General features: G+C 39.2%; 1 protein-coding gene across 12 annotated transcripts in view; it reads right to left on the reverse strand.

The window, feature by feature from the left end:
- Nucleotides 1-24,129, reverse strand: part of NRF1 (nuclear respiratory factor 1) — a 151,039-nt gene that overhangs the window by 111,409 nt on the left and 15,501 nt on the right. For 3 of the 12 annotated variants that reach the window (XM_033194514.1, XM_033194520.1, XM_033194512.1), the window contains exon 2: nucleotides 20,479-20,569. The exons of 7 other annotated variants lie outside the window; for them this stretch is intronic. The gene's annotated coding sequence lies outside the window, so the exon portion shown is untranslated. Of the gene's footprint in view, nucleotides 1-6,072; nucleotides 6,095-20,478; nucleotides 20,570-24,129 lie in introns of those variants that run through there. 2 more of the 12 variants (XM_033194515.1, XM_033194517.1) reach the window with 2 other exon arrangements.

A 24,129-nucleotide genomic window follows, 5' to 3' on the forward strand; every position in this document is an offset into this window, starting at 1 on the left:
ACCTAAAGAGCTACTGGAATTTGAAGGAAATGTCCAAAGGAGTTAAATTTAGTCTAATTCACACATAATAGATGAGATTAAGTGTAGAGTATTTTAAAAATCAAAGCAGAAAGAAGAGCAGGCCAGGAAATCTAATCAAAGTGATCAAAGTGTAACTAAATGTAAAAGAAAGCATTAGTCTAATCAATAGCATTATCATATCAAAAGAGAAACCACAAGAACTGCCTAAGGGAAAATCTGACACCTACCCTCCTCCGTCTACAGTCCAAAGGCAGGGGAAAAAAAAAACCTAGGCAGGCTCAACTTACATTCTTGGACATATCCAGAATATAAACTGCATAACTAGGATAGAAATTTTACCCTTTTTCAAGAAGCCTAAAGAAGCCTAAAGTCAACTATAGGGTTTGCTTCTCCGGGGGATACTAAGGTGATGGATGGAAATCTCACCACAGCAGTAAAAATTAAAAACAATTCCACAGCTCAAGTCAGAGTGAAAATAGAAGCAAAGTAAAATGTGCCTTAATTCTGAGTAAAAATTGAACATAAGAAAAGAAGAATCCATTTGACCCAGGATAATTCTCTTTCAAAGAGTGTATGAGTGATGATATCTGACATGGAGAGAAAAAAAATATCCTCCCACACCACTGGGCTGGCTCCACAGTTGGAAAAAAAAAAAAAATGAAGCTATAGTTCTATATGTAGTCCCATCTCCAGACTCCAACTACAGACCAAAATACAGAAAATGAAATACAACACAAAACAGAAGGTAAAAGTTATGAACCACGACAATGAAAAAGCAAAGATAAGGCTGACAGAAATTTGGAGGCGGGAAAGGGGCAGAGAGGTGAAAGAATGACTAGAGTATTAATAGCCTATCCTTACATGGTGATGGAGTCAGGAGACACTATCAGGAGGAGATGGAAATACTATTACAATGTAACTATCAACAGCAGAAGCGAAAGAAAAAGTACCAAAAAAATAAGTACCTTATATTCCATAAAAGAAAGTCAACCCGGGCGCTGTGGGTCACGCCTGTAATCCTAGCACTTTGGGAGGCCGAGGCTGGCAGGGCGGATCACAAGGTCAGGAGGTAGAGACCATCCTGGCTAACACCGTGAAACCCCGTCTCTACTAAAAATACAAAAAAATTAGCTGGGCGTGGTGGTGGGCGCCTGTAGTCCCAGCTACTCGGGAGGCTGAGGCAGGGGAAAGGCGTGAACCCGGGAGGTGAAGCTTGCAGTGAGTCGAAATTAAGTCACTGCACTCCAGCCTGGGCGACAGAGCGAGACTCCGTCTCAAAAAAAAAAAAAAAAGAAAGTCAATAATGCCCATTTGATAAATCAAGAAATAGTGGTATAGACATATTATTTAGAGTTATGGAGGCATTACTGTTTGATGATACTATAAACAAAACAAACTATAAACAAAAAACAGTTAATTGTCTCTGAAAAGTGGGACTGGAGATAGGGAAAGAATGGCAAAAGACTATTGATTTTTATTGTAAGTCCTTCTATTTGATCTTTTATTATTTCCACTTTTAACAAAATGAGCTTTAAAAACAAATAGCTATGATATAGTAGTCTTCCAAATTCATCCTTTTGAAAATTAAAATTATGGCCGGGTACGGTGGCTCCAGCCTGTAATCCCAGCACTTTAGGAGGCCGAGACGGGCGGATCACTGGTTCAGGAGATCGAGACCATCCTGGCTAACACGGTGAAACCCCGTCTCTACTAAAAAATACAAAAAACTAGCCGGACGAGGTGGCGGGCGCCTGTAGTCCCAGCTACTCGGGAGGCTGAGGCAGGAGAATGGCGTAAACCCGGGAGGCGGAGCTTGCAGTGGGCTGAGATCCGGCACTCCAGCCTGGGCGACAAAGCGAGACTCCGTCTCAAAAAAAAAAAGGAAAAAAAAAAGGAAAATTAAAATTAAATGACATGCTAGAGCAAACTGTCACTAGATAAAGCTCCTTTCTTACTTCAAGAACTGAGAACCGCACAGTTCAAGTTTAGAAGTAGCCTTGCCTTGGGTAAGACTAACTTCTAATTTGGGGCATCTAAAACTAACAAAATTGTATGACTAATCAAATATTTTTCATACCAATAGGTTAACTTTGTAAATATTCCTTAATATTAATAACACAATAATCCAGTTAACTTTAATAATCCAGTTAACTTAATAACACAATAATCCAGTTAATGCTTTTATATAACGCTTAAGAAAAACAAGCTTTAGGCCGGGCATGGTAGCCCACACCTGTAATCCCAGCACTTTGGGAGGCCAAGGCTGGGGATCATGAGGTCTGAGGTTCGAGACCAGCCTGGTTAACCCTATCTCTACTAAAAATACAAAAATTAGCCAGGCGTGGTGCCGCTTGCCTTTAATTCCAGCTACTTGGGAGGCTGAGGCAGGAGAATCGCTTAAACCTGGGAGGTGGAGGTTGCAGTGAGCCACTCCAGCCTAGGCAACACAGCGAGGCTCCATCTCAAAAAAAAAAAAAAAAAAAGGAAAAAAAGAAAAAAAGCTTTACCACACAACTTCATAATGACTTAGGGATGAGTAGATGATTTTATGAAAATACTGTAAGCGCCGGGCGTGGTGGCTCGTGCCTGTAATCCCGAGAGGCCGAGGTGGGCGGATCACGAGGCCTGGAGTCAGCCGGGCCAACATGGTGAAACCCCATCTCTACTAAAGATACAAAAAATTAGCTGGGCATGGTGGCACATGATTGTAATCCCAGCTACTCGGGAGGCTGAGGCAGGAGAATCGCTTGAACCCAGGAGGCGGAGGTTGCAGTGAGCCGAGATCACGCCACTGTACTCCAGCCTGGGTGACAGGGCGAGACTCCGTCTCAAAAGAAAAAAACAAAATACTGTAAGCTCACTGCAGTCAGGGCTTGGGTCCATAAAGTCTCTATGAATAGATCTATCATAATGTGCTCTTTAATAAATGATTGTGGGTAATCAGCTGCACATTTTAATTACTAAAGCTACACCCAGGCAGTTACAGTTTCTGTAATTCTCCTATAAGGCTGTGCTGGCTGTTTCTCTCTCTCTCTCTCTCACTTCCAAGCCCTGTCTTCTATTCTGGTCCGAGTTGCACTATCCCTCTGGGGCTGAGCTTGCCAACCATGTTTTCCAGACTTTCCTTCCAGTATCCTGTTAGGTTTTGCCTAGGGAGACTGGAAGGGAAGAGAATAAGGGATTTCTTTGCTGTTTTCATTGCTATAATATCAGCATTGATCCAGCAACAGGAGGGTTGCACCTCCCAACTCCAGCTGTGCCCCTTCTCTCCTGGTGGTTGAGTACCAGCTGAATGGCATTCCACTCGGAGATCAGATTACCACCTGCAGGAGGACCTCTCTGAGCTTCCAGGTTCTTCTCTTCTGTTCCCCCAAACCCAGGGGTGGTAGTGCTTCCTATCTGGATTACCTCAGTGTCTTTTGTGCTCTTTCATCTTGTAACACCTGTGTACCCAATTCCCAGAATTAAATTCTCTGAAATGCTACACATGGTTTTTCTAGGCCCCGATTAATACGAAAACAAGAAAACACATACCTGCATCAAAAATTACTCATATGGTGCTGGTAAGCAGCAATCTCGGCTTTTCATACCCTCAATAAAGAAGTGATGTAAAAAATGGAGCCCATTTTTACAAGATTACAATTAGAGTTTCTGCTTTCAGACACTGATGAATCTCAAATTTAACAAATCATTAAAAAGATGCTAAGTTATAGAGTGTAAAATGTCTCAGAGGCCTGGCGCAGTGGCTCATGCCTGTAATCCTAGCACCTTGGGAGGCAGGTGGATCACGTGAGATCAGAAGTTCAAGACTAGCCTGGCCAACATGGTGAAACCCTGTCTCTACCAACAATACAAAAATTAACTGGGCGTGGTGGTGCACGCCTGTAGTCCCAGCTACTCGGGAGGCTGAGGCAGGAGAATCATTTGAACCCCGGAGGCGGAGGCTGCAGTGAGCCGAGATGATGCCACTGCACTCCAGCCTGGGTGACAAAGTGAAACTGTATCTCAGAATAAATAAATACATAAAAATAAAATGCTTCATACAGACAGAAATGGGACACTTAGAAGTGAGAAGGTAGCATAGACAGGAAAGTAGGCGACATCAACACAAACTTGTGTTTGTGAGTCTATCTCACCTACTCTTTAAGTCTAACATTCCTGCAAATCTCAAAATCAACATCATAGCACTATATTGTCTCTTTATAGAAATAACATTGACAAACAGAAAAGGATTTGTCATATTACTTGATGACTAGATCAGGTTTTTGGAAACCAAAGAAAATGTGGCAGCAATGGTACCTTTGACCTTTATCTACCATTCTAACTCACTAGCGGACTGCACAGACCTACTGAAAATCAATGGTGGGTAATGGATATCATTTCCAGCATGGGAAAGAGTGATTTAGAGTTACCATTCTTTTTTCTTATTATACAACTGGACTCAGCATGTACAACTGTCTAGAGAGTCTCCTCTCCATTCTACCTCATGCCTCCTTAAACACATCCTCACTTCTCCAGCAGGGTGGTACAGACTATGGAACCAGAATACTGCATTCCATTTCCTCCTCTGCCCCTTACTAGCAACTTGGAGAAGTTTTATTTGACTTTTTCTATGTCTTAGTTGTAGCATCTGTCAAATGAAGGAAAACGACAGAATCTACTTCATAGAATTACTGGGGACAAAATGAGTTACTATTTGAAAAAGGGCTTAAGGGGACATGGTATATAGTGAGTGCTATATAAGTGTAACTTATTATTCCATGTACAAAGACAACGGGGACAGCAAAGAGATGTTGAAGGGACAGTTACATTATTATTATGTTTTCACACTGGGTGAAATAATGTTTACAGATCACATTAGGAATTTTGACCATACAAATACCTCTACCATAGAGTTCTTAATCGTTTTTGAATCATAAACTCTCTTGGGGATGGGTGAAGCTACAGAGCTCCTCTCTAGAGAAATGCACACACATACAGAATTTTCCAAAATATTACAATCTGCTTCAATTCAAATCACTAGACTATGTATTGCTAGAACACTAGAGGGTGCCACAACCCAAGGAAAAAATGTAAAGAACGTACAGGGAATTTTGGTTTGCTGGAACATCTTTCCATAGAGAAGAGTTAAATGAATGTACTTCAAATGCTTTAAAATATGTCAACTCTTTTATAGGTGCTGGATTAGCACTGTCCAGTAGAACTTTCTGCAATGATGGAAATATTCTAAATGTGTGCTGTCCAAAACTGTAGCTGCTCATGTGGACTACTGACCACATGAGATCATAAGGAATTAAATGTTTAATTTTAATTAATATTAAATGGCCATATGTGGCTTGTGGCTACTATACCGAACAGTGCAGTTCTACATTCTAAAAAGTTTTGACTTGCTTCTTACCACAGGCCATTATCTAACAGTGTGAAGGTAATCTCTAATAGAGTGGGTTCATATAATTATTCAGGCCAATTTGTCCCTTGTGATAATTCAGCACTGTAGAGATAGAAATAAAGATTGTCAGCATTTTGCCCTTGCCCTACAGACATTCACAGTCAAAAGTAAGCTGTTTTTTTACTCATTATAGACGACCCTACCTACCTAATTTCCTGTTTCTTTACTGAAACATCTCTCTAAGCCCCTGGGATATAAGAGCTTAAAAAATATGTAAGTGTATACTGAAAGACTGAACTAATACAGTTAAGTAAGTAGGCTTTTGCCATTTAAAAAACAAATCTTATTCTAGTGATATTTGCTAAGGGTTAAGGGAGCACAGAGAAGACAAAACTTCAAGGACATGGGGCAGGCATCCTGATGGAAAAGACAGAGTCTACAGTCAGAAGCTTGTCAGTCTCCATAATGAAAAAAATGGTACCGCAGGCAGCAGCAGCTTGTGAAAGCACATGGCACAGCACGGGGACATCAATGAACACCCAGACAGCAGATTCATGGGGAGTCTGGGGACCAAAGGAACACAGCTCTCAACTGCCTCCACACCAGATTCTTTCTTTCCACTGCAATTTAGTCTACTAAAAATAAATCTAATGCTGACCCACCTGTCAAAATGAAAGCAGTCTATCCACACTGTGTAACACCTTACAGTTTACAACCCCGTGTCTGGCACAGTGCCTGAATGAAGTAGGTGCCTAGTGAAGGTTGGTGACAACAATAAAAAAGCATTAGAGAGTGCATTCTCAAATATGTAGATGCTTACCAGCAGCTACAAATATCAATAAAAAGCAGGTGAGTTGTTGAAGCTATCCCTGGTTTAGAAAGATAGTGAATAGGAAGTTTGGTCTACCCAAGCATTTGCAACTGGGTCAGAATGCAGCTGGCATGGCTCTTTTTGCAGAATAATTGTTTGTCCACAGCTGCTACCAAATTACCAAAAATCAAATAAGTAGTTGCCATGTGTGATAGCAGGATTATAGGCTGCCTCAATTTCCATTACGGAAAAATAACGTAAACTGTCACAAGTCCCACCCCCCAGTCTCAAATAAGCACAAAGGACACTTTTATTCAGATCCTGCATACTGTGAAACAGCATTGTTGCCTGGCTGCTTCAGTGGAGGGCTCAATTCTGCTGGATCTGTCACTGCACAACCAACATCCAGTTAAAGCTATTTCCTAGCTTCTGCAGGACAGCTCAATTCATGATTTTTCTTCTGAAATAACTGAACTAAGGATTTGTTTCTGGATTAAATTATGAAAGTATTTAAGTGCCAATACCACAGACCTAGGAATCTCTGCTCTTCAATCATTCTCTCCTTCATTCAACAAATATTTACTGAATTCTTATCAGGTACTCCTACATTATTGTAGCATGTGTATTCCAAGAAAATATGTGACTGGCAATTCTAATTTTGTATTTCTAAGTTTAAAAAGTGTATTCTCAGCCTGGATGAAATGGTGAAACCCCACCTCTACTAAAAATACAAAAACCAGCTGCGTGTGGTAGTACATGCCTGTAGCCCAGCTACTTGGGAGGCTGAGGTGGGAGGATGGATTGAGCCCAGGAGGCAGAAGTTGCAGTGACTTGAGATTGCACTACTGTACTCCAGCCTGGAAAACACTGAGACCCTATCTCATTAAAAAAAAAAAAAAACTTAAAAAAAAATGTATTCTTTTAGAAGTGACTTGTGTTCTTTGGGGGTAACTAATATAGGGGCCATAAAAATAAACATAAATCACTGTAATCTGAGATAGCCACATTACCAAGGTAACAATTTTATGTATATGCTTCCAGCATTTTCCCTGCTAGCTTCTTATACGGTTAGTTTTGTTTCATTGTTTTTAAACAAAAATGAGCCTATATTGTATATACTGTATTACAAATATTTTTTCACTTAATATAGATTAAAATATTCCATGTTATTAACATTTTTGTATCATTTTTTAAACATCTACAGAGCATTCCCTATAAGAACATAAAGCAGTTTAGTTTACTAATCCTCTGAAGTCATTTAGGTTATTTCCAATTTTTCACTATTATAAATAGCACTATTATGATAACTGTAGTATACAATAAATATCTCTTGAATAAATGAGTAAATACATGGTTTAATACGCTGAGTCTTGGCCGGGCGCGGTAGCTCACATCTGTAATCACAGCACTTTCGGAGGCTGAGGCGGGTGGATCACTTGAGGTCAGGAGTTTGAGACCAGCCTGGCCAACTGGGTGAAACCCCGTCTCTACTAAAAAAAATACAAAAAATTAGCTGGCATGGTGGCGAGTGCCTGTAACCCCAGCTACCAGGGAGGCTGAGGCAAGAGAATTGCCTGAACCTGGGAGGCGGAGGTTGCAGTGAGCCGAGGTTGTGCCACTGCACTCCAGCCTAGGCGACAGAATGAGGCTCTGTCTCAAAAAATAAAATAAGCTAGGTGGAGCGCAGTGGCTCACGCCTGTAATCCCAGCACTTTGGGAGGCCGAGGTGGGTGGATCACGAGGTCAGGAGATTGAGACCATCCTGGCTAACATGGTGAAACCCCATCTCTACTAAAAATACAAAAAATTAGCTGGGCACGGGGCACACGCCTGTAGTCCCGGCTACTCTGGAGGCTGAGGCAGGAGAATCGCTCGAACCTGGGAGGTGGAAGCTGCAGTGAGCTGAGATCACGCCACTGCACTCCAGCCTGGGCAATAAAGCAAGACTCCATTTCAAAAAAATAAATAAAAATAAATAAAATAAAATAAGCTGAGTCTTTAAGCACATACCAAATTACTTCCTTAGCTTTTAAAAGACAAACATTTTGAGTAATCATACACTTATGATTCTGCATATGTTGCATATGTTCATAGCAGGCAGAGAAAGTGAATGCAGTAAAAACAGCAATCTAAATATAAAGGAAAGCACACAATACTTGATGGTGAATGGAAGACAGAATAAAAATATTAACCTTTTATAACCTAGGCAATATGTAAGTTGAGTACTGGCATCAGAAGGTAGAATATAAAAAGAGGAACGTGAAGGGGGTACTTATAATCCCATTTTCCAAAATGGCAAGTTAAGAGGCCCTACAGGAAGTTGACGGATCAAAAAATTAAAGTCTATCATTTAAAATTATAAAGATGATTAATAAATGACTTTCAAAGTAATATAAATATAAAATAATGATGGGGTAAAAAAGTGAATTAAATTTTCATTTTTCACATCAAAAAATTCACAGATAATGTCTAAAGTTGATAAATCAAGGAACAAAAGTCTAAACGTATTATTTAGCCTTGTGGAAGTAACCACAAGGGAAGCAAAAAACAGAAATAGTGAAATAGTTTTTAAAGGCTGTCTCTGCATAGTAAGACTGGGATGGCCAAGAAAAAGGAAGAGGCAGGAGGCTTATGGTTTATTCATCATAAGGTCTCCGTGGCTCTGTGATTTGTTAGGATGTACAAATAACACCCTGATAAAGATTGGCTGAAAAGTCTGGAACTGTTTACTTTGGTTTCCCAAATGATATAATCTTACCTTGATAACTGGTCAAATCCAGCTGTCCACAGAGCATTCCTTTAACCAGAGGCAAACCTAAAACGCTTAAGACTTTGGAGACTATCTAGTTTGATGTTCTCATTTTCCAAATTGTGACCAAGAAAGACCCAGTGAGTTACCCAAAGTCACATCTCTAATTGGTGGCAAATCTAAAACTTGAACCCCTATCTCCTGCTTCTCAATCAAGTGTTCCAGCTGCTCCATCGGAGACCCACCCTTTGTACCCGAGCACGGTCTCCCGTCATTACTTGCTTGGGCTCCTTAACTGCTAATGCAAGCTATTATGTATTAATAGCTTAATAATTAAGCTATTAATTATTAATCTTCAAGCCAAAATTTGGGTTTTACTGGGGGTACAGCGAATTTGGGTTTTGTCTTTTATTTTTTTTGAGACAGTCTCACTCTGTTGCCCAGGCTGGAGTGCAGTGGCGCGACCTTGGCTCACTGCAAACTTCGCCTCTGGGGTTCAAGTGGTTCTCCTGCCTCAGCTTCCCAAGTAACTGGGATTACAGGGATGTGTCACCACACCTAGCTGATTTTGTATTTTTAGTAGAGACAGGGTTTCACCATGTTGGTCAGGGTGGTCTCGAACTCCTGACCCCAGGTGATCCACCCACCTTGGCCTCCCAAAGCGCTGGGATTACAGGCATGAGCCACTGCGTCTGGCCAGGGTTTTGTCTTTTAAGAGGCAGGGTCTCACTCAGTCACCCAGGCTGGAGTGCAGTGGTGCAATCATGGCTCACTGCAGCCTTGACCTCCCGGGACCCTCCTGCCTCAGCCTCCCGAGTAGCTGGGACTACAGACGTGAGCCACCATGCCCAGTTAATTAAAAAATTTTTTTGTAGGGACCAGGTCTCACTATATTGCCAGGCTGGTCTTAAACTCCTGGGCTCATGCGATCCTCCTACCTTGGCCTCCTAAAGTACTTGGATTACAGACATGAACCAGAGCATCCAGCCTTGAATTTGTATTATAAAATGATATGTATGTTAAATTGATTTTTCAAACTATACCTGTGGCCACCCATCCTGGTCCCTCTAATACATCTCTTGTTCCCTCCACCCTCAACCCCACCATCACTGCCTTAGATAACACACAATAGCTACTTTGAGAGCTGGTTCCCACAAACTGAGAGGCCTGACAGCATGATTCTCAGCCATAGGAAAAAATGCAGTTCATAAAGTTGCCAAAGCAGTCTTGTGAAGCTAGTCTTCTGTGAGCACCAGAGTGTTCAACTGACTTTATGTTCTTCTTCACCTATATTAAACTGTTTAGCTAACTATCCATTCCCATTTTCAGTAGATGGAAAGAGAAAAAAATTACTTTTTTTAAAAAAGGGGGGTGGGAGGATGCAGTGGCTCACGCCTGTAAATCCAGCACTTTGGGAGGCTGAGGCAGGTGGATCACCTAGGCCAGGAGTTCGAGACCAGCATGGCCAGCAGGGTGAAACCCCATCTCTACTAAAAATACAAAAATTAGCCAGGTGTGGTGGCACACACCTGTAATCCCAGCTACTCGGGAGGCTGAGGCAGAAGAATGGCTTGAACCCAGGAGGTGGAGGTTGCAGTGAGCTCTGAGATCATGTCACTGCACTGCAGCCTGGGCAACAGAGCAAGACTCCATCTCAAAAAAAAAAAAAGGGGGGGGTGGGGGACAAGGGGCTGACTTTTTAAGGAAAATGGAGAATTGGGCATACCATTTTTATGTTTGTATTAAATCAATTTATAAAACTTATTTTAAATTGAATTTTAAAAGGTATGAAGATCTGTACAGATTATTATTTATATAAATTTAGGAAGAAGGAAACAACAAACTGTAAAACTGGAACCACGCCAATTACTGGAAATCAAGTGTATACAGAGGAGTCAAGATCAGGTCGGGCGTGGTGGCTCACGCATGTAATCCCAGCACTTTGGGAGGCCAAGGTAGGCAGATCACGAGGTCAGGAGTTCGAAAAGAGTCAAGATCAAATAACCAAAATCCCCATAAATTGTCAGGAGTTTGAGACCAGCCTGGCCAAAACGGTGAAACCCCATCTCTACTAAAAACACAATAATTAGCCAGGTCCACGTGGTGGTGCCCGCCTATAATCCCAGCTACTTGGGAGGCTGAGGAGGGAGGATCACTGAAGCCCTGGAGGTCGAGGTTGCAGTGAGCAGAGACTGTGTCACTGCACTGCAGCCTGGGGGACACAGTGAGACCCTGTCTCAAAAAAGATTCCCATATTTACTTTGTGAGTTAATTCATTGAGATAAACTGTATCTTGAATTACTTACAAAATTAAATTTAGGATGCCATATAATCAAAATCACAGGCACAGTAGTAAGAAGGGAAAAAAAAATCACATTAGAATCCTACAGAACGATGTTAAAGTAAAAAAGCATATTATATTTCAAGACTAAAACAAACAAAATTTATAAAGTAATTGAACATAAAACTAAAATGCCTTTACCTAAAACTAGGCATAACATCTCCATTTGAGAATTTGTTTAAGTCTATAAAAGATATCACTAAACTCACAGGAGGGGAGAAATCTACCTAAGTTCCTAAAGAAATCAAAACTACCTAAATAATATTTACACTATATTTCCTGTTTAAAAAAACCCATCACCAAAATTTTTCCATGACTACTACCAATGTTGCCATTTAGAACAAGTATAAGCTAGAGAAGAATTATCCTATAAGAATAAAAAATACTTTTCTCAATACCACTTTCTCAATGTAATCTTTGATAAAATTCTCAAAACAGAAGGGGAAAAGAGGCCATCAAATGTAATTTACCATACCCACATTCATCAGCAGCTACTCGGTCCTGGCCACAATGGACGTCCTGCAGCTGGCTGTCAAACCACCAAAAGCTGCTCATCATCCACCTTCCTAGTCTCTTAGAACTAAGCTCACTTGGGTCAAAACAAGTCAACCGCCTTTCTCACCAGCAGTAACATGCTGGAATAAAGTGTCAAGTATAATTCTGGCTGCCAAGATTTTGTTCTGAAGAACAGACTTGTAACTATGAAAGGGGACATTAAATTAGAGCTATTGTCTCAAAGAAAAGGGCAATCTGTATCTGTAGCTTGACTGGGATAACACAGGTCTTGATCTGTAGTCAAACCAGAGGACAAGGAAGCAACCAGAAAAAAATAACACATATCACAACCCCCAAAAAGAGTGAACTATTGAAAAAAAAAAGTGTGCCAGTAGCAATGTACAAATAAAACTAGGGTCATACTTCGGAATAGATTCCATGTGCTGTGCAACAAGGAATATTAACCCCTGGTACAGAGAAATATCACAGAAGCCTTAAAGCAGAGGTGTCCAATCTTTTGGCTCCCCTGGGCCACACTGGAAGAATTGTCTTGGGCCACACATAAAATACACTAACACTAATGATAGCTGATGAGCTTAAAAAAAAAAACAAAAAAGAAACTCACAAAAAAATCTCATAATGTTTTAAGAAAGTTTATGAATTTGTGTTGGGCCACATTCAAAGTCATCCTGGGCTGCATGCAGCTTGTGGGCTGCGGGTTGGACAAGCTTGTCTTAAAGGATGAAATAGATTTATGTGTATTGACACACAAAAAAATCCATAAAATGATGGAAACTGAAAACAACAGGTTATAAAATCTGCTAGAATGAGTGTGGTCTCATTTTTTTAAGTGTAAATAAATATGGTTGTGGCCAAACAAAATAATTTCAAAAGATATACTAAAACTATTAAGAATACTTTTTATCTATGCAAAATAGAATTACGGATTATAAAAACTTTATTTCTGCTTTATAGATTTATTTCTCCCTTCAAAATAATAAGAATGTGATTACTTTTATAACCATTGTTATGTCCAGGTTTGAGAAAGAAAAGACAAACAGCATAAGCTCTTCTTCCTTTTACCAAATGAAATACCAGAGGCCTCCAAACTCATGAAATCAAGGACACCTATGGACTTTCCAAGCTGCCCAACGTCCTCTGGGAGCCATTTTCTTCCTTGCTTGCTTTTTTGCAGGGGTTTCCAATGAATCTTTTTTTTTTTTAAAGCAGAGCTTTTTTCTTTAAGCAGAATCCTGTACAGAACCTCAAAATGTAAGATAACTGTAGAATTTCTTCTATTGAAGGGGATGGGAATGCAGACAGCTAAAGCCATTGATTCTCCTCACCACTCAGAACTCCAGAGCACAAGTGGAAACACTGTGATTAATCCAAGTATTTCATTGTACAGTTGGGAAACTGAGGACCAAGGATTACTCTCCTGTTAAGCCCTGTCTTATTGACTGGTCTGTGAGTCATTTTACTTACTAGGCATTATAGACACAGTAACTGGGGCCTGCAAGCTTTTCAAACACATACTAAAAATTTAAGAGAAACTGAAAACACACAAATTGGCTCCAATAACTGTCAAAAAGAAAAAGAAACATAATGGTTCTTGAAGTTCAATATGATTCAAGCACTCCACACACGCTGGTAGCTTTGCAATGAATACGTTTTTCTATTGTCTGAGGTTTATGTTTAGCCATACGTATCCATCGAAGTAACACAAACTAGAATCAGCTATTGAGAAAAGACAAGTAGAAGAAAAACAGCAGCAGAGGGAGTTTTCGAAACTGAAAAGAGACAGAAAAGATACATTTATCAAATTCCCCAAAGACCCCAATGGCTTAATGAGCATAATCTAATATGACAAATGTTCACAGGCATAAACATATCATTCTAAACTTTGTTCTAAAAAAACCCATTGAAAGGCCAGGTGCAGTGGCTCATGCCTGTCATCCCAGCACTTTGGGAGGCCAAGGCAGGCAAATCACGTGAGGTCAGGAGTTTGAGATCAGCCTGGTCAACATGGTGAGACCCCCATCTCTACTAAAAATACTAAAATTAGTTGGGTGTGGTGGCACACACCTGTAATCCCAGCTATTTGAGAGGCTGAAACACAAGAATCACTTGAACCCAGGAGATGGAGGGTGCAGTGAGCTGAGATTACACCACTGTACTCCAGCCTGGGCAACAGAGTGAAACTCTGTTCCAAAAAAAAAAAAAAAAAAAAAGGAAAAAAAACAACCCACTGAAGAAAAACAGGATGATGGAGACTTGTGTCATCATCACAGAGAAAGTATAAGGATTCAGAAACACTGGCTCACAGTAGTCTGGAAAAAAAGTATCACATGACAAGCAACATATGCACAATGTGAACAATGACCACTCCTGTACTTAGCCCTGGGCACTCCACTTTTAAAGGTATGAGAAAAACCCCGTTATATTTCACTGGAACTATGAAAATGCTTAATTAACAAATAGTTAGAAAAATAAGAGGTGTTTAAATCCAAACAAGGACTTTAGGAATCTCTCTCATAAAATATTAAAAGACCATTATGAGGAAGAGCAATTAGACTTAGTCTGTGACCCTAATTTAAAAAAAAAAAAAAGAGGTAAGAAATTATGGTAACATTCCGGTCAACAGATCATTTTTCTAACAGGGGTGTATAGACAAGAGTGTCTAGAAGCAGTGAGTTCTCCCATCACTAGATGTCCTCTTGCAAAACCTAGACAACCACTTGGGGGCACTGGAGACGTGGGCCTTGCATGCATCCTGACTCAAACTAGCAGGCAGAAAGAAAGGTAACAAAAAAATATTTCACCCCAGGAGAGTCTGAACCCTGGGGTCCAAAAGCATTTATTAGGAAGACTGTCTCAGGTCATTTGGATACAGACCCCAGATAAGACTGGATACAGTCCTTGCCCTTCTCCTGGGAGAACAGAATCTACTGATATTCTGCTGCAGTTGGGGGTATGTACAAATGTACATACAAACACAAATACACAAATAGTATGAAGCTAGCCTTAAGCAAAGGCTCGGTCTTCTTTAAAGAACTGTAACACTCCCAAAGATGGTATACTTAAAAAACAAACAAGCAAACAAAAACTGTAACAGTAGAAGCTGAAGAGCTCTCCCAGAGAAAGGTAGGAAAAAACCAAAACTGTTCTGCTATCATAGTCTTAAAACATTTTATGGCCGGGCGCGGTGGCTCAAGCCTGTAGTTGCAGCAATTTGGGAGGCCGAGATGGGCGGATCACGAGGTCAGGAGATCGAGACCATCCTGGCTAACACGGTGAAACCCCGTCTCTACTAAAAAATACAAAAAACTAGCCGGGTGATGTGACGGGCGCCTGTAGTCCCAGCTACTCGGAAGGCTGAGGCAGGAGAATGGCGTAAACCCGGGAGGTGGAGCTTGCAGTGAGCTGAGATCCGGCCACTGCACTCCAGCCTGGGCGGCAGAGCGAGACTCCATCTCAAATAAAAAAAAAAAACAACATTTTATACAGCTGCCCTATAATTAACAAATTACAAAGGAAGGCAGGTTTTATTAACGTATTGTTTCCCTTTTTCCATCTCTGAAGATTATATTCTATACAGTCAAATTAATGCTCCAGCAATACCTTACTTAATGCTACAATCTCAACCATCCCCAACAGCCCTAGAGAGCCTGAGAAAGGACTTGGACTTGTTTTACTTTGCCTTTTAAATTTGTACACTATTCCAACAAATGTAGTCCTCTGATTTCTGAGGACAAAGCAGAAGTGGTAAAGCAAGATAAAGAGAGTAAAAACATAAGCAAAAAGAAAGATAAAGAAAAGAGAAAGCAAACAAGAACAAGCAAAGTACAACCAGCAGGTATTATTTATGTAGGGACAATCAGCGCCACAGACCTCAATTGCTTGTAATCCTATCACAGGGCAAGCATTCCATTAATATATCTGAGTAAGGTGTTTTTGAAAAACACATTAGCAACCTAAAAATATATACATCAGCCACTTTGGAAACCTGTTTGGCAATTTCTTATAAAACTAAACATACTCTTACCATAGGATCCAACAATTGCACTCCTTGATATTTACTCAAATATGCTGAAATTTAGGTCCACACAAAAACCAGCACACAAATAAATATTCACAGCAGCTTTATTCACAATCGCTAAAACTTGAACACAACCAAGATGTCACTCAGTATGTGAATGATAAGCTTGTGGTACATTCATACAGTGAAATATTATTCAGCATTAAAAAGAAATGAGTTATCAAGCCACGAAAAGTTATCAAGCCATTAAATACATATTGCTTAGTGACAGAAGCCAATCTGAAAAGGCTACATTTGTATGACTCCAACCGTAAGACATTTTTGGAAAAGGCAAAACTATGGAGACAGTTAAAAAAAAGTTGTCAGAGGTTAAAGAAAGGAGGGAAGACGGGAGCACCAGGAGACTTTTGGAGCAGTGAAACCATTCTGTATGATTATATATTAGTCAAACTACACAGACTACACAAACACACAGAATGAGTTTGAATGTAAACTATGGACTTCTGTTAATATTGGTTCATCAACTATAACAGATCTACCACACAACAGCAAGATGTTAATAAAGGAAATGGGCAGGAGAGGATATGGTAACTCTCCATACTCTCTACTCCATTTTTCTATAAAGCTAAAAGTGCTCTAAAAAAAAAAAAAGGTATATATATTTTTAAATACACATGTACAAAAAAAAATATTCCCTTAAAAAAATCACAGTCAAAGTGGGGTACAGGGATTTCCAGGCATGGTCAGGAGCTCCTCCAATCTAAATCACCACAGCCTGCTATTATATAATTCTGAATACTTTCACAGATTTATAGTTTATATATTATAAATTGGTTACATATAGTTTATATATATTTATTCTTAAAGTACAGTTGTAAGTATATACACACACACATCACTTATAGTTAATAAATATGGTTATCTAGTGCTGAATACATCTGAACGTAAAGGGTGAGTAGTGGTGGAAAAAGACTGAGAAGTCAGGAGAGTGGGTCAGCTGCATCCAATGAAGATTCCATGTTGCTGGCGGAGGTCTCCCCCTACTGCCACTGGTTCAGAGAAATGCCTCAGACTGCTGCTTCTTCACTTTAAACAATAGTTTGGTGGAGCTCTTGTTTGCCAACAATAGCCTATGGTGGCACTTGTCTTAAATTGTGTATCATGCTTTTCCTGCTCCCTCCCTGCAGTGGCATAGCATGTTAATAAAGATCTAACTAAAAAGTGCACAAGAGTTCAAAGGCACCTAGAACAAAAGGAGTCACAAAACAGTTCAGTAATCAGTGCTTTCCACAGTGACATTGAGTTGCCAAGAAAAGATAAAATTACAAGCACACCACAGTATTCTGGCTTAATGAGCACAGAAATACTTGTAGGCTTCTTTTTATTTTTCTTTTTTCCCATAAAAAATGGTTAAAACCAAAACAGTACTTAACATTTAAAGAGATAAGCATCACCTATCTGGAAAAGCTGTTTACTAGAAAAATCTAATATAAATTTAAAAGCATGTTCAGTAATGCAGCCTCTTTCCAGATGCCACTTCTACAGTGTCTGCATACTAAGAAACAGACGATCAATATCTGGTATAGGTAGTAAATTTACCAAGTATGTCTGATATATAATGCTCATTCATTTTCTTTCCCCGTTTTCAACTAAGAATCAATTAAAATGGGATTACAGGCTTTAAGTAGCTTTTTTGCAATCTTATGTAATCCTTAAAACTGGGTTCCTTTTATATTAAAGGGTACCAAAAAATACATACGTAAGTGGGAAGAGAAGAAGCAAAGGAAAAAAACAAAATATTGACTGTAGTATCTCTGGATAGGTGGGCTACAAATGTTTTATCATCTTCATACTTCCTTTTATTTTTAAAATTCCCTATAAAAAACATTTATTACTTTCACACTCCATTATATCAAATATCTACAGCATCTAAAATAAGTAAACTATAACTACATGTACCAATAAAGTTTAACCTCTTATACAAAGCTTAAAAACATATAAAACAATATTATGCTTTTTAGTTTTCCCTGCAACCCAAACATTGTTATTTTTTTTCCAGTGGATACATATACATACAGAAAAAGTTTATAAAAATACAGGGAGAGAATAAATATCAAATTGAGAATAATGGCCACAGCTGGGAAGAGAGGGGACTAGGATGGGGAAGGGGTGCCCAATAAGCTTCAACAGTAACTTTTTATTACTTTAGGTAGTAGGTATATGGAATTTATTATATTGTCCTATGTCTTTTATGCCTAAAGTATTTCAAAAATTGTTTAAAGTGGCAACTACTGGAGTCATACCAAAAATAGTAGGACTTAACCCTAATCTCTTCAAACTACTTAAATGGTTTTATAGTACTGAGTAAATCAGAGATAAACATATCCATTATAACAAGAAAATTATTTTAAGAGACAGGGTCTCACTCTGTCACCCAGGCTGGAGTGCAGTGGCACGATCACACCTCACTGTAGCCTCAAACTCCTGGGCTCAAGCAATTATTCAGCCTCAACCTCACAAGTAGCTGGGACTGTGTACACATCACCCACGCTCAGCTAGTTTTTAAAATTTTTTTAGCGATGCAGTCTTGCTATGTTGCCCAGGCTGGTCTCGAACTACTGGCCTCAAGCAGTCCTCTTGTCTTAGCCTCCCAAGTAGCTGGGATTACAGACGCAAGCCACTGAGGCTGGCATATAATGAGAAAAGTTTTTGAGAAATTTAAAGCAGTTCTGAAGGTCAGCAGTCATGTATATTTATAAGCAAACAGCAATCTGAAATCTGTATTCCAAAAAATATCTGTAGCAAACATTCCAATCTATGCCTTACACACAGAAATGAAATTTAGATCTGTCCAGTAAACTTAAATACATACATTATTTTGGATATGCCCTTTTTTTTTTTTTACATACTTATAACTCTGAAAGAACATTTTTTACTTTGGTCAATTTTAAACAGTCTTTTAAGAATATTATAAAAATAGGATGAATTTCTGACTGGTATTTCCCAGGTTGGTGATTTAATATGATTTCTAACCATTCCTGGTTATCAGATGGTTTCAGTTTATCATCTCAAGATATGCTATGGTAAAACCAGGCTGAGGAAATCCAAGGAAACACTGAATAGGCTTCTCCCTGAAAAACAAGTTCCCGGTCAGCCTCCATGGCTCACACCTATAATCCCAACACTTTAGGAGGTCAAGATGGGAGAATTGCTTGAGCTAGGAGTTTAAGACCAGCCTGGGCAACATAGTGAGACCTTCTCTCTAGAAAAAATTTAAAAAATTAGTTGGGCATGGTGGCGCATGCCTGTAGTCTCAGCTACTTGGGAGGCTGAGGTGAGAGGATGGCTTGAGCCCAGGCATTCAAGACCAGCCCGGGCAGCACAGGGAGACCCCATCTCTACAAAAAAATTAAAAAGAAGACAGGCATGGGTGGTGCACGCTTGTAATCCCAGCTACTCGGGAGGCTCAGGTGGAAGGACTACTTGAGCCAGGGAGGTGTCAAGGCTACCGTGAGCAGTGATCACATCATGGCAACAAAACGAGACCCTGTCTCAAAAAAAAAAAAAAAAAAAAATTTAAATCAAGTTCCTTAGGAAGATTCAGAAATATTCAAGGATGTTAAGATGTCCCTGGGTCTCTTGCTATAGTCTCACTCAACTTTGTGAAAAGCAAGTAAGCAAACTGATATAAGAAAGCTCATGAAAATGTCCCACATAAAGGCAGAAACTTTGGCTCAAGTATTTTAAGTATCAACTTCAAAGTTATAATATTTTCATAATATAAAAAATTTTGCTCAAAACAACACAAGTGTTTCATTTATTGGTCCTCAGCATTTGATACTGATTTAAAATCAATTTAGGACAAAAAGGAGGTCAAAGTTCAAAATGTCTACAAAATAATTTTTTTAGGTTAACATAAAACTGGTTTAAATATTCCAAGTATTTGAACTGATCAATCTTTTTATTAACCTACTTTCTTTAAATGAATAAATAAAAATACTCTTGTTTTAAAGCAATGCCCTCACCCAATTTTACATTTTAACTTCTGTGAGGACAAAATAATCTGACAATTTACCCAGTGTAGTCAGACTCTTTCTTATTCAGGAAACCGCCTCTTCAAATCCAAAGAATATCAGGATTTATAGAAAAACAAAGGTTTCCTCGGTCTACGTCTTACAACAAAACAAGAAAGAAGCCCAACATATTACTTAGAAAGCAGAACAACAAAATGTATTTCTTAACTCACTATGGAAAATCAAAATGATTTGTTTTAACATTCACCTTCTATAATCCCTTTTGAAAAGACATTACTAGATCAAGCACAAGCAGAGACCTATTGAAATTTAAATTGGATGTTTGCTTTTCAGATCAGATCCATCCTAGTTGAGGATTCTTTAAGAGACCATTACAAATTTAAAGACACAAAAAGTAGAGGACTCATTAATAGGAGCCAGGCAAGGCTCAGACTGTTAGCTCTATAAGTACTGTCACCTTATATTTTGTTCTTTTATTTCATCATTTGCATTTACCAAGTGTATATCATCCACATTCCATTTGTTCACTCTATTCTCACAAACGTCTACGGAAAAGCTGCCTGGATGGACGGGAGACTGCCTACATTAATTTTACTCACCAAGTTTTGTCCTGTTTAAATGTCAGCATACCACATTCATTAAACAAATATCCTTTGAGCACCTTTTCTGTGTAAAGTTCTGGACCAGGAACTGAAAGGGGATATTAGGATGATTAGTTCGACCCTCAAATAGCTTAACAGCAGTTCTCAAAGTAAACCACGGGACCCTAGGGGTCCTTGAGACTCTTAAGTGATCAATGAGGTCAAAATTATTTTCATAATAACTAAGATGCTATTTGCCCTTTTTCAATGCCTTTATATTTACACTTACGATGCAAAAGCAATGGTGGGGTAAAACTACTGACACTTAGCACAATTTAAGGTAACAGCACAAAACTATACTAGTAGCCATTATATCTTTCACCTGCATATGCTCACAGTAAAAAGGAGAAAAAAGTCCATTTTATTCAAGAATGTGCTTGATGAGAGTAAATATTATTAATTTTATTAACTCTTCTCCCCAGAGTTATGTCTTTTTACCATTCTGCATAACAAATGGAAAGTATGCATAAAGCACTTCTGTCGCATTCAGAAGTGTAATGGCTGTCCCAAAAAGCATGTGTGCGGGCCGGGTGCAGTGGCTCACACCTGTTATCCCTGCACTTTGGGAGACCAAGGCGGGCGGATCACCTGAGGTCAGGAGTTTGAGACCAGCCTGGCCAACATGGTGAAACTCCATCTCGCTAAAAGTACAAAATTCAGCTAGGCATGGTGGTGGCAGGCGCCTGTAATCCCTAGAGCTACTCAGGAGGCTGAGGCAGAGAATCACTTGAGCCCGGGAGGCGGAGATTGCAGTGAGCTGAGATGGCGCCACTGTACTCCGGTCTGGGTGACAAGAGCAAGATTCCATCTCAGGAAAAAAAAAAAAAAAGGCATGTGTGCCATGTTTTATGTTGCAAGCTGAATTAGCTGCTTTTTTTTCACAAGGAATACCATGTTTACTTTAAAGAGTGGCTGACAGACAAACTATATTGTTCTTCAGACCTCGGTATTTGACAGACATTTTCTCAAAAATTAAAAGTGGGTCTGTCACTTCAAGGGAAACAACTGACAATATTTATTGCCAATGATGAAATTTGATATTTGAAGTGATGATTAGAATTTTGGAAAACTTGTATCTGCTACAGTGAGCCTGATAGTTTTCCATTACTTAAAAGCCTTTTCTCATGAGATTGATGGTGGTGTTAAAGAATGTGATTTTTGTGTCAATATTTGAAAGATCTCCATAAACTTGATGAATTAATATTTTCCAAATTACCAATACATGATATTATGAAATCACGCATCAGTTAAAAGATCCATCCATAGAGCATGATAAACCAATAGGTTTTAATGTAAGGGTACAGTTATTTCAGATTTCATATTGCAACTCATTTTTAAGAAACTACCACTGCTGAGTTTTAATACATCAAAGAATATCCACAATTATCTGAAAAGGCTCTTAAAATACTCTTCCAACCACATATTTGGTATGAGACCAGATCTTCTTTTTATACTTTAACCAAAGCAACATACTACAACAGACTGAGTGCAAAAGCAGATGAGACTTCAGCTGTCTTCTCTTAAGCCAGACATTAAAGAGATTTGCAAAAACTGTAAAATATCATGTTTCTCACTAAACTGTTCTGTTTTGAAAGTTATTTTTCATAAAATAGTAACATGATTAAAATATTAACTTTTTAACGTACAGGGTTATTTTTAAATTAAGAAACATTTTAAAATTTTCTCAGTTTTAATTTCTAATACAGTATCAAAAGTTGTAACACACATAAATAAAAGCTATTGTATTTGGAGTCCTCAGCAATTTTTATGAGAGTAAAAAGGTCATGAGAGCAAAGATTAAGAACCACTGAGGCGGGCGGATCACAAGGTCAGGAGATTGAGACCATCCTGGCTAACAAGGTGAAACCGTGTCTCTACTAAAAACTAAAAAAACAAAAAAATTAGCCGGGTGTGGTGGCAAGCGCTTGTAGTCCCAGCTACTTGGGAGGCTGAGGTAGGAGACTGGCGTGAACCTGGGAGGCAGAGCTTGCAGTGAGCCGAGATTGCGCCACTGCACTCCTGCCTGGGTAACAGAGCAAGACTCCGTCTCAAAAAAAAAAAAAAGAACCACTGGCTTATAGTATAGTAAGAGAGAAAAAAACACAAATAATAATCCAAGGCAGAATGTGATGATTGCCAGAGTCCTTCTATTGCTGGGCATTCTAGCTCTTCCTAAACTAGACCTATGCTACTTACCAGGCTCTTGAAATAATTTATTTAGCTCTGCTGTCAATGTAATCAAAATGAGTCATTCAACAACCATGAGAAGGGTACAAGCAATACCAAGATAATGTGTTAAACTAATTTCAACTGATGGGTTTTTCTTTACTTGCTTTCTCAATAAGTGACCTGAATTAAAATTAGTTTTATTTCCCTGGTAAAAACTGAGTCAGCCTATAAGGACAATTCTTTCACAAAAGACTATGACAGGCACCTGTAGTCCCAGCTACTGGGGAAAACTAAGGTGGGAGGACTGCTTGCACAGGGGAGGCTGAGGCTGCAGTGAGCTGAGACTGTGCTACTGCACTCCAGCCTGGGCAACAGATCCTGTCTCAAAAAAATTAATTAATTAATTAATTAAAGCACTTTCTGGAGAACCATATGCATATATGCTATCATTTGTGTTTTAAAACGGGAAGGACACAAACATACAATTTCTGCTTAGCCTACCTGGAAGAATACGCAAGAAACTGGTAGTAGAGATGGTTTCCAGAAAGGGAAACTGGGAAACCCATTTTTCACTGTATTCCTTTTAACTATGTGCATGTAATTACTTATTAGAAACCACACTAACCTAGTTAGTTTTGAATATTTTTAAAATACCATTTCACCTACTTCTCTAGTCTTTTATATCAACTGCAAATTCCAAAAATACTAGTAGATATGAAAATCATTAGATGTACATTGGTCACTTTAGCAATGGATACACATCTCACACTTGACAGAAGCATCAAAAGCAAGCTGTCCATCAACCTGAAGGTGATCAGCCATTGATTACCTGAAGGAGTACCTTACTTCCTGATTACAGGAGATTCAAGATGCATCCATCTGCCCAACATAATTGGTGCAGTTGCTACTTCTTTCCCTTTTTGTATTCATCACAGCATTTAAGAAATCTAATAGCACCAAAGTAGGTAAGTTTAAATGCTCCTTTAAGTTACCCAGCAACATTAAATTCAGCATTCATTCAGCTCCTACTATACACTAGGCAGTATGACTTAATCTAACACTTGTAACACACAATGTAATATGTTAGAGGGTGCCCTTGCATCTAAACACTTTAACTATCCAACATAAGTTCAATCACCAATGACAAAGATTTGGAAGTTTTAACCAACTTTAAGTTTAATGAGCCAATTGTATGATGTGGCTACAGATAAGCCTAATTCAAACTTAGACTACCTCACAGTTGGCTAAATGGTGTCCAGAATGCAAAAAAATCGGAGCCACTGTAGTCTGTATTTATCAGAGCAGCCCTACAACTCGTGCTGGGTTCTAGGCCACACAGGATACTCACGGACTCCGACAGCAGTGCAACAGGGTCACAGTAGTTTGGTATGTCGAAGGCAACATTGAATGAGTTAGCTACCATGTGCCAAGTATTTACTA

This window comes from Trachypithecus francoisi, unplaced genomic scaffold, assembly GCF_009764315.1.
Source record: "Trachypithecus francoisi isolate TF-2019V2 unplaced genomic scaffold, Tfra_2.0 Lachesis_group4, whole genome shotgun sequence".
NCBI lineage: Eukaryota > Metazoa > Chordata > Mammalia > Primates > Cercopithecidae > Trachypithecus > Trachypithecus francoisi.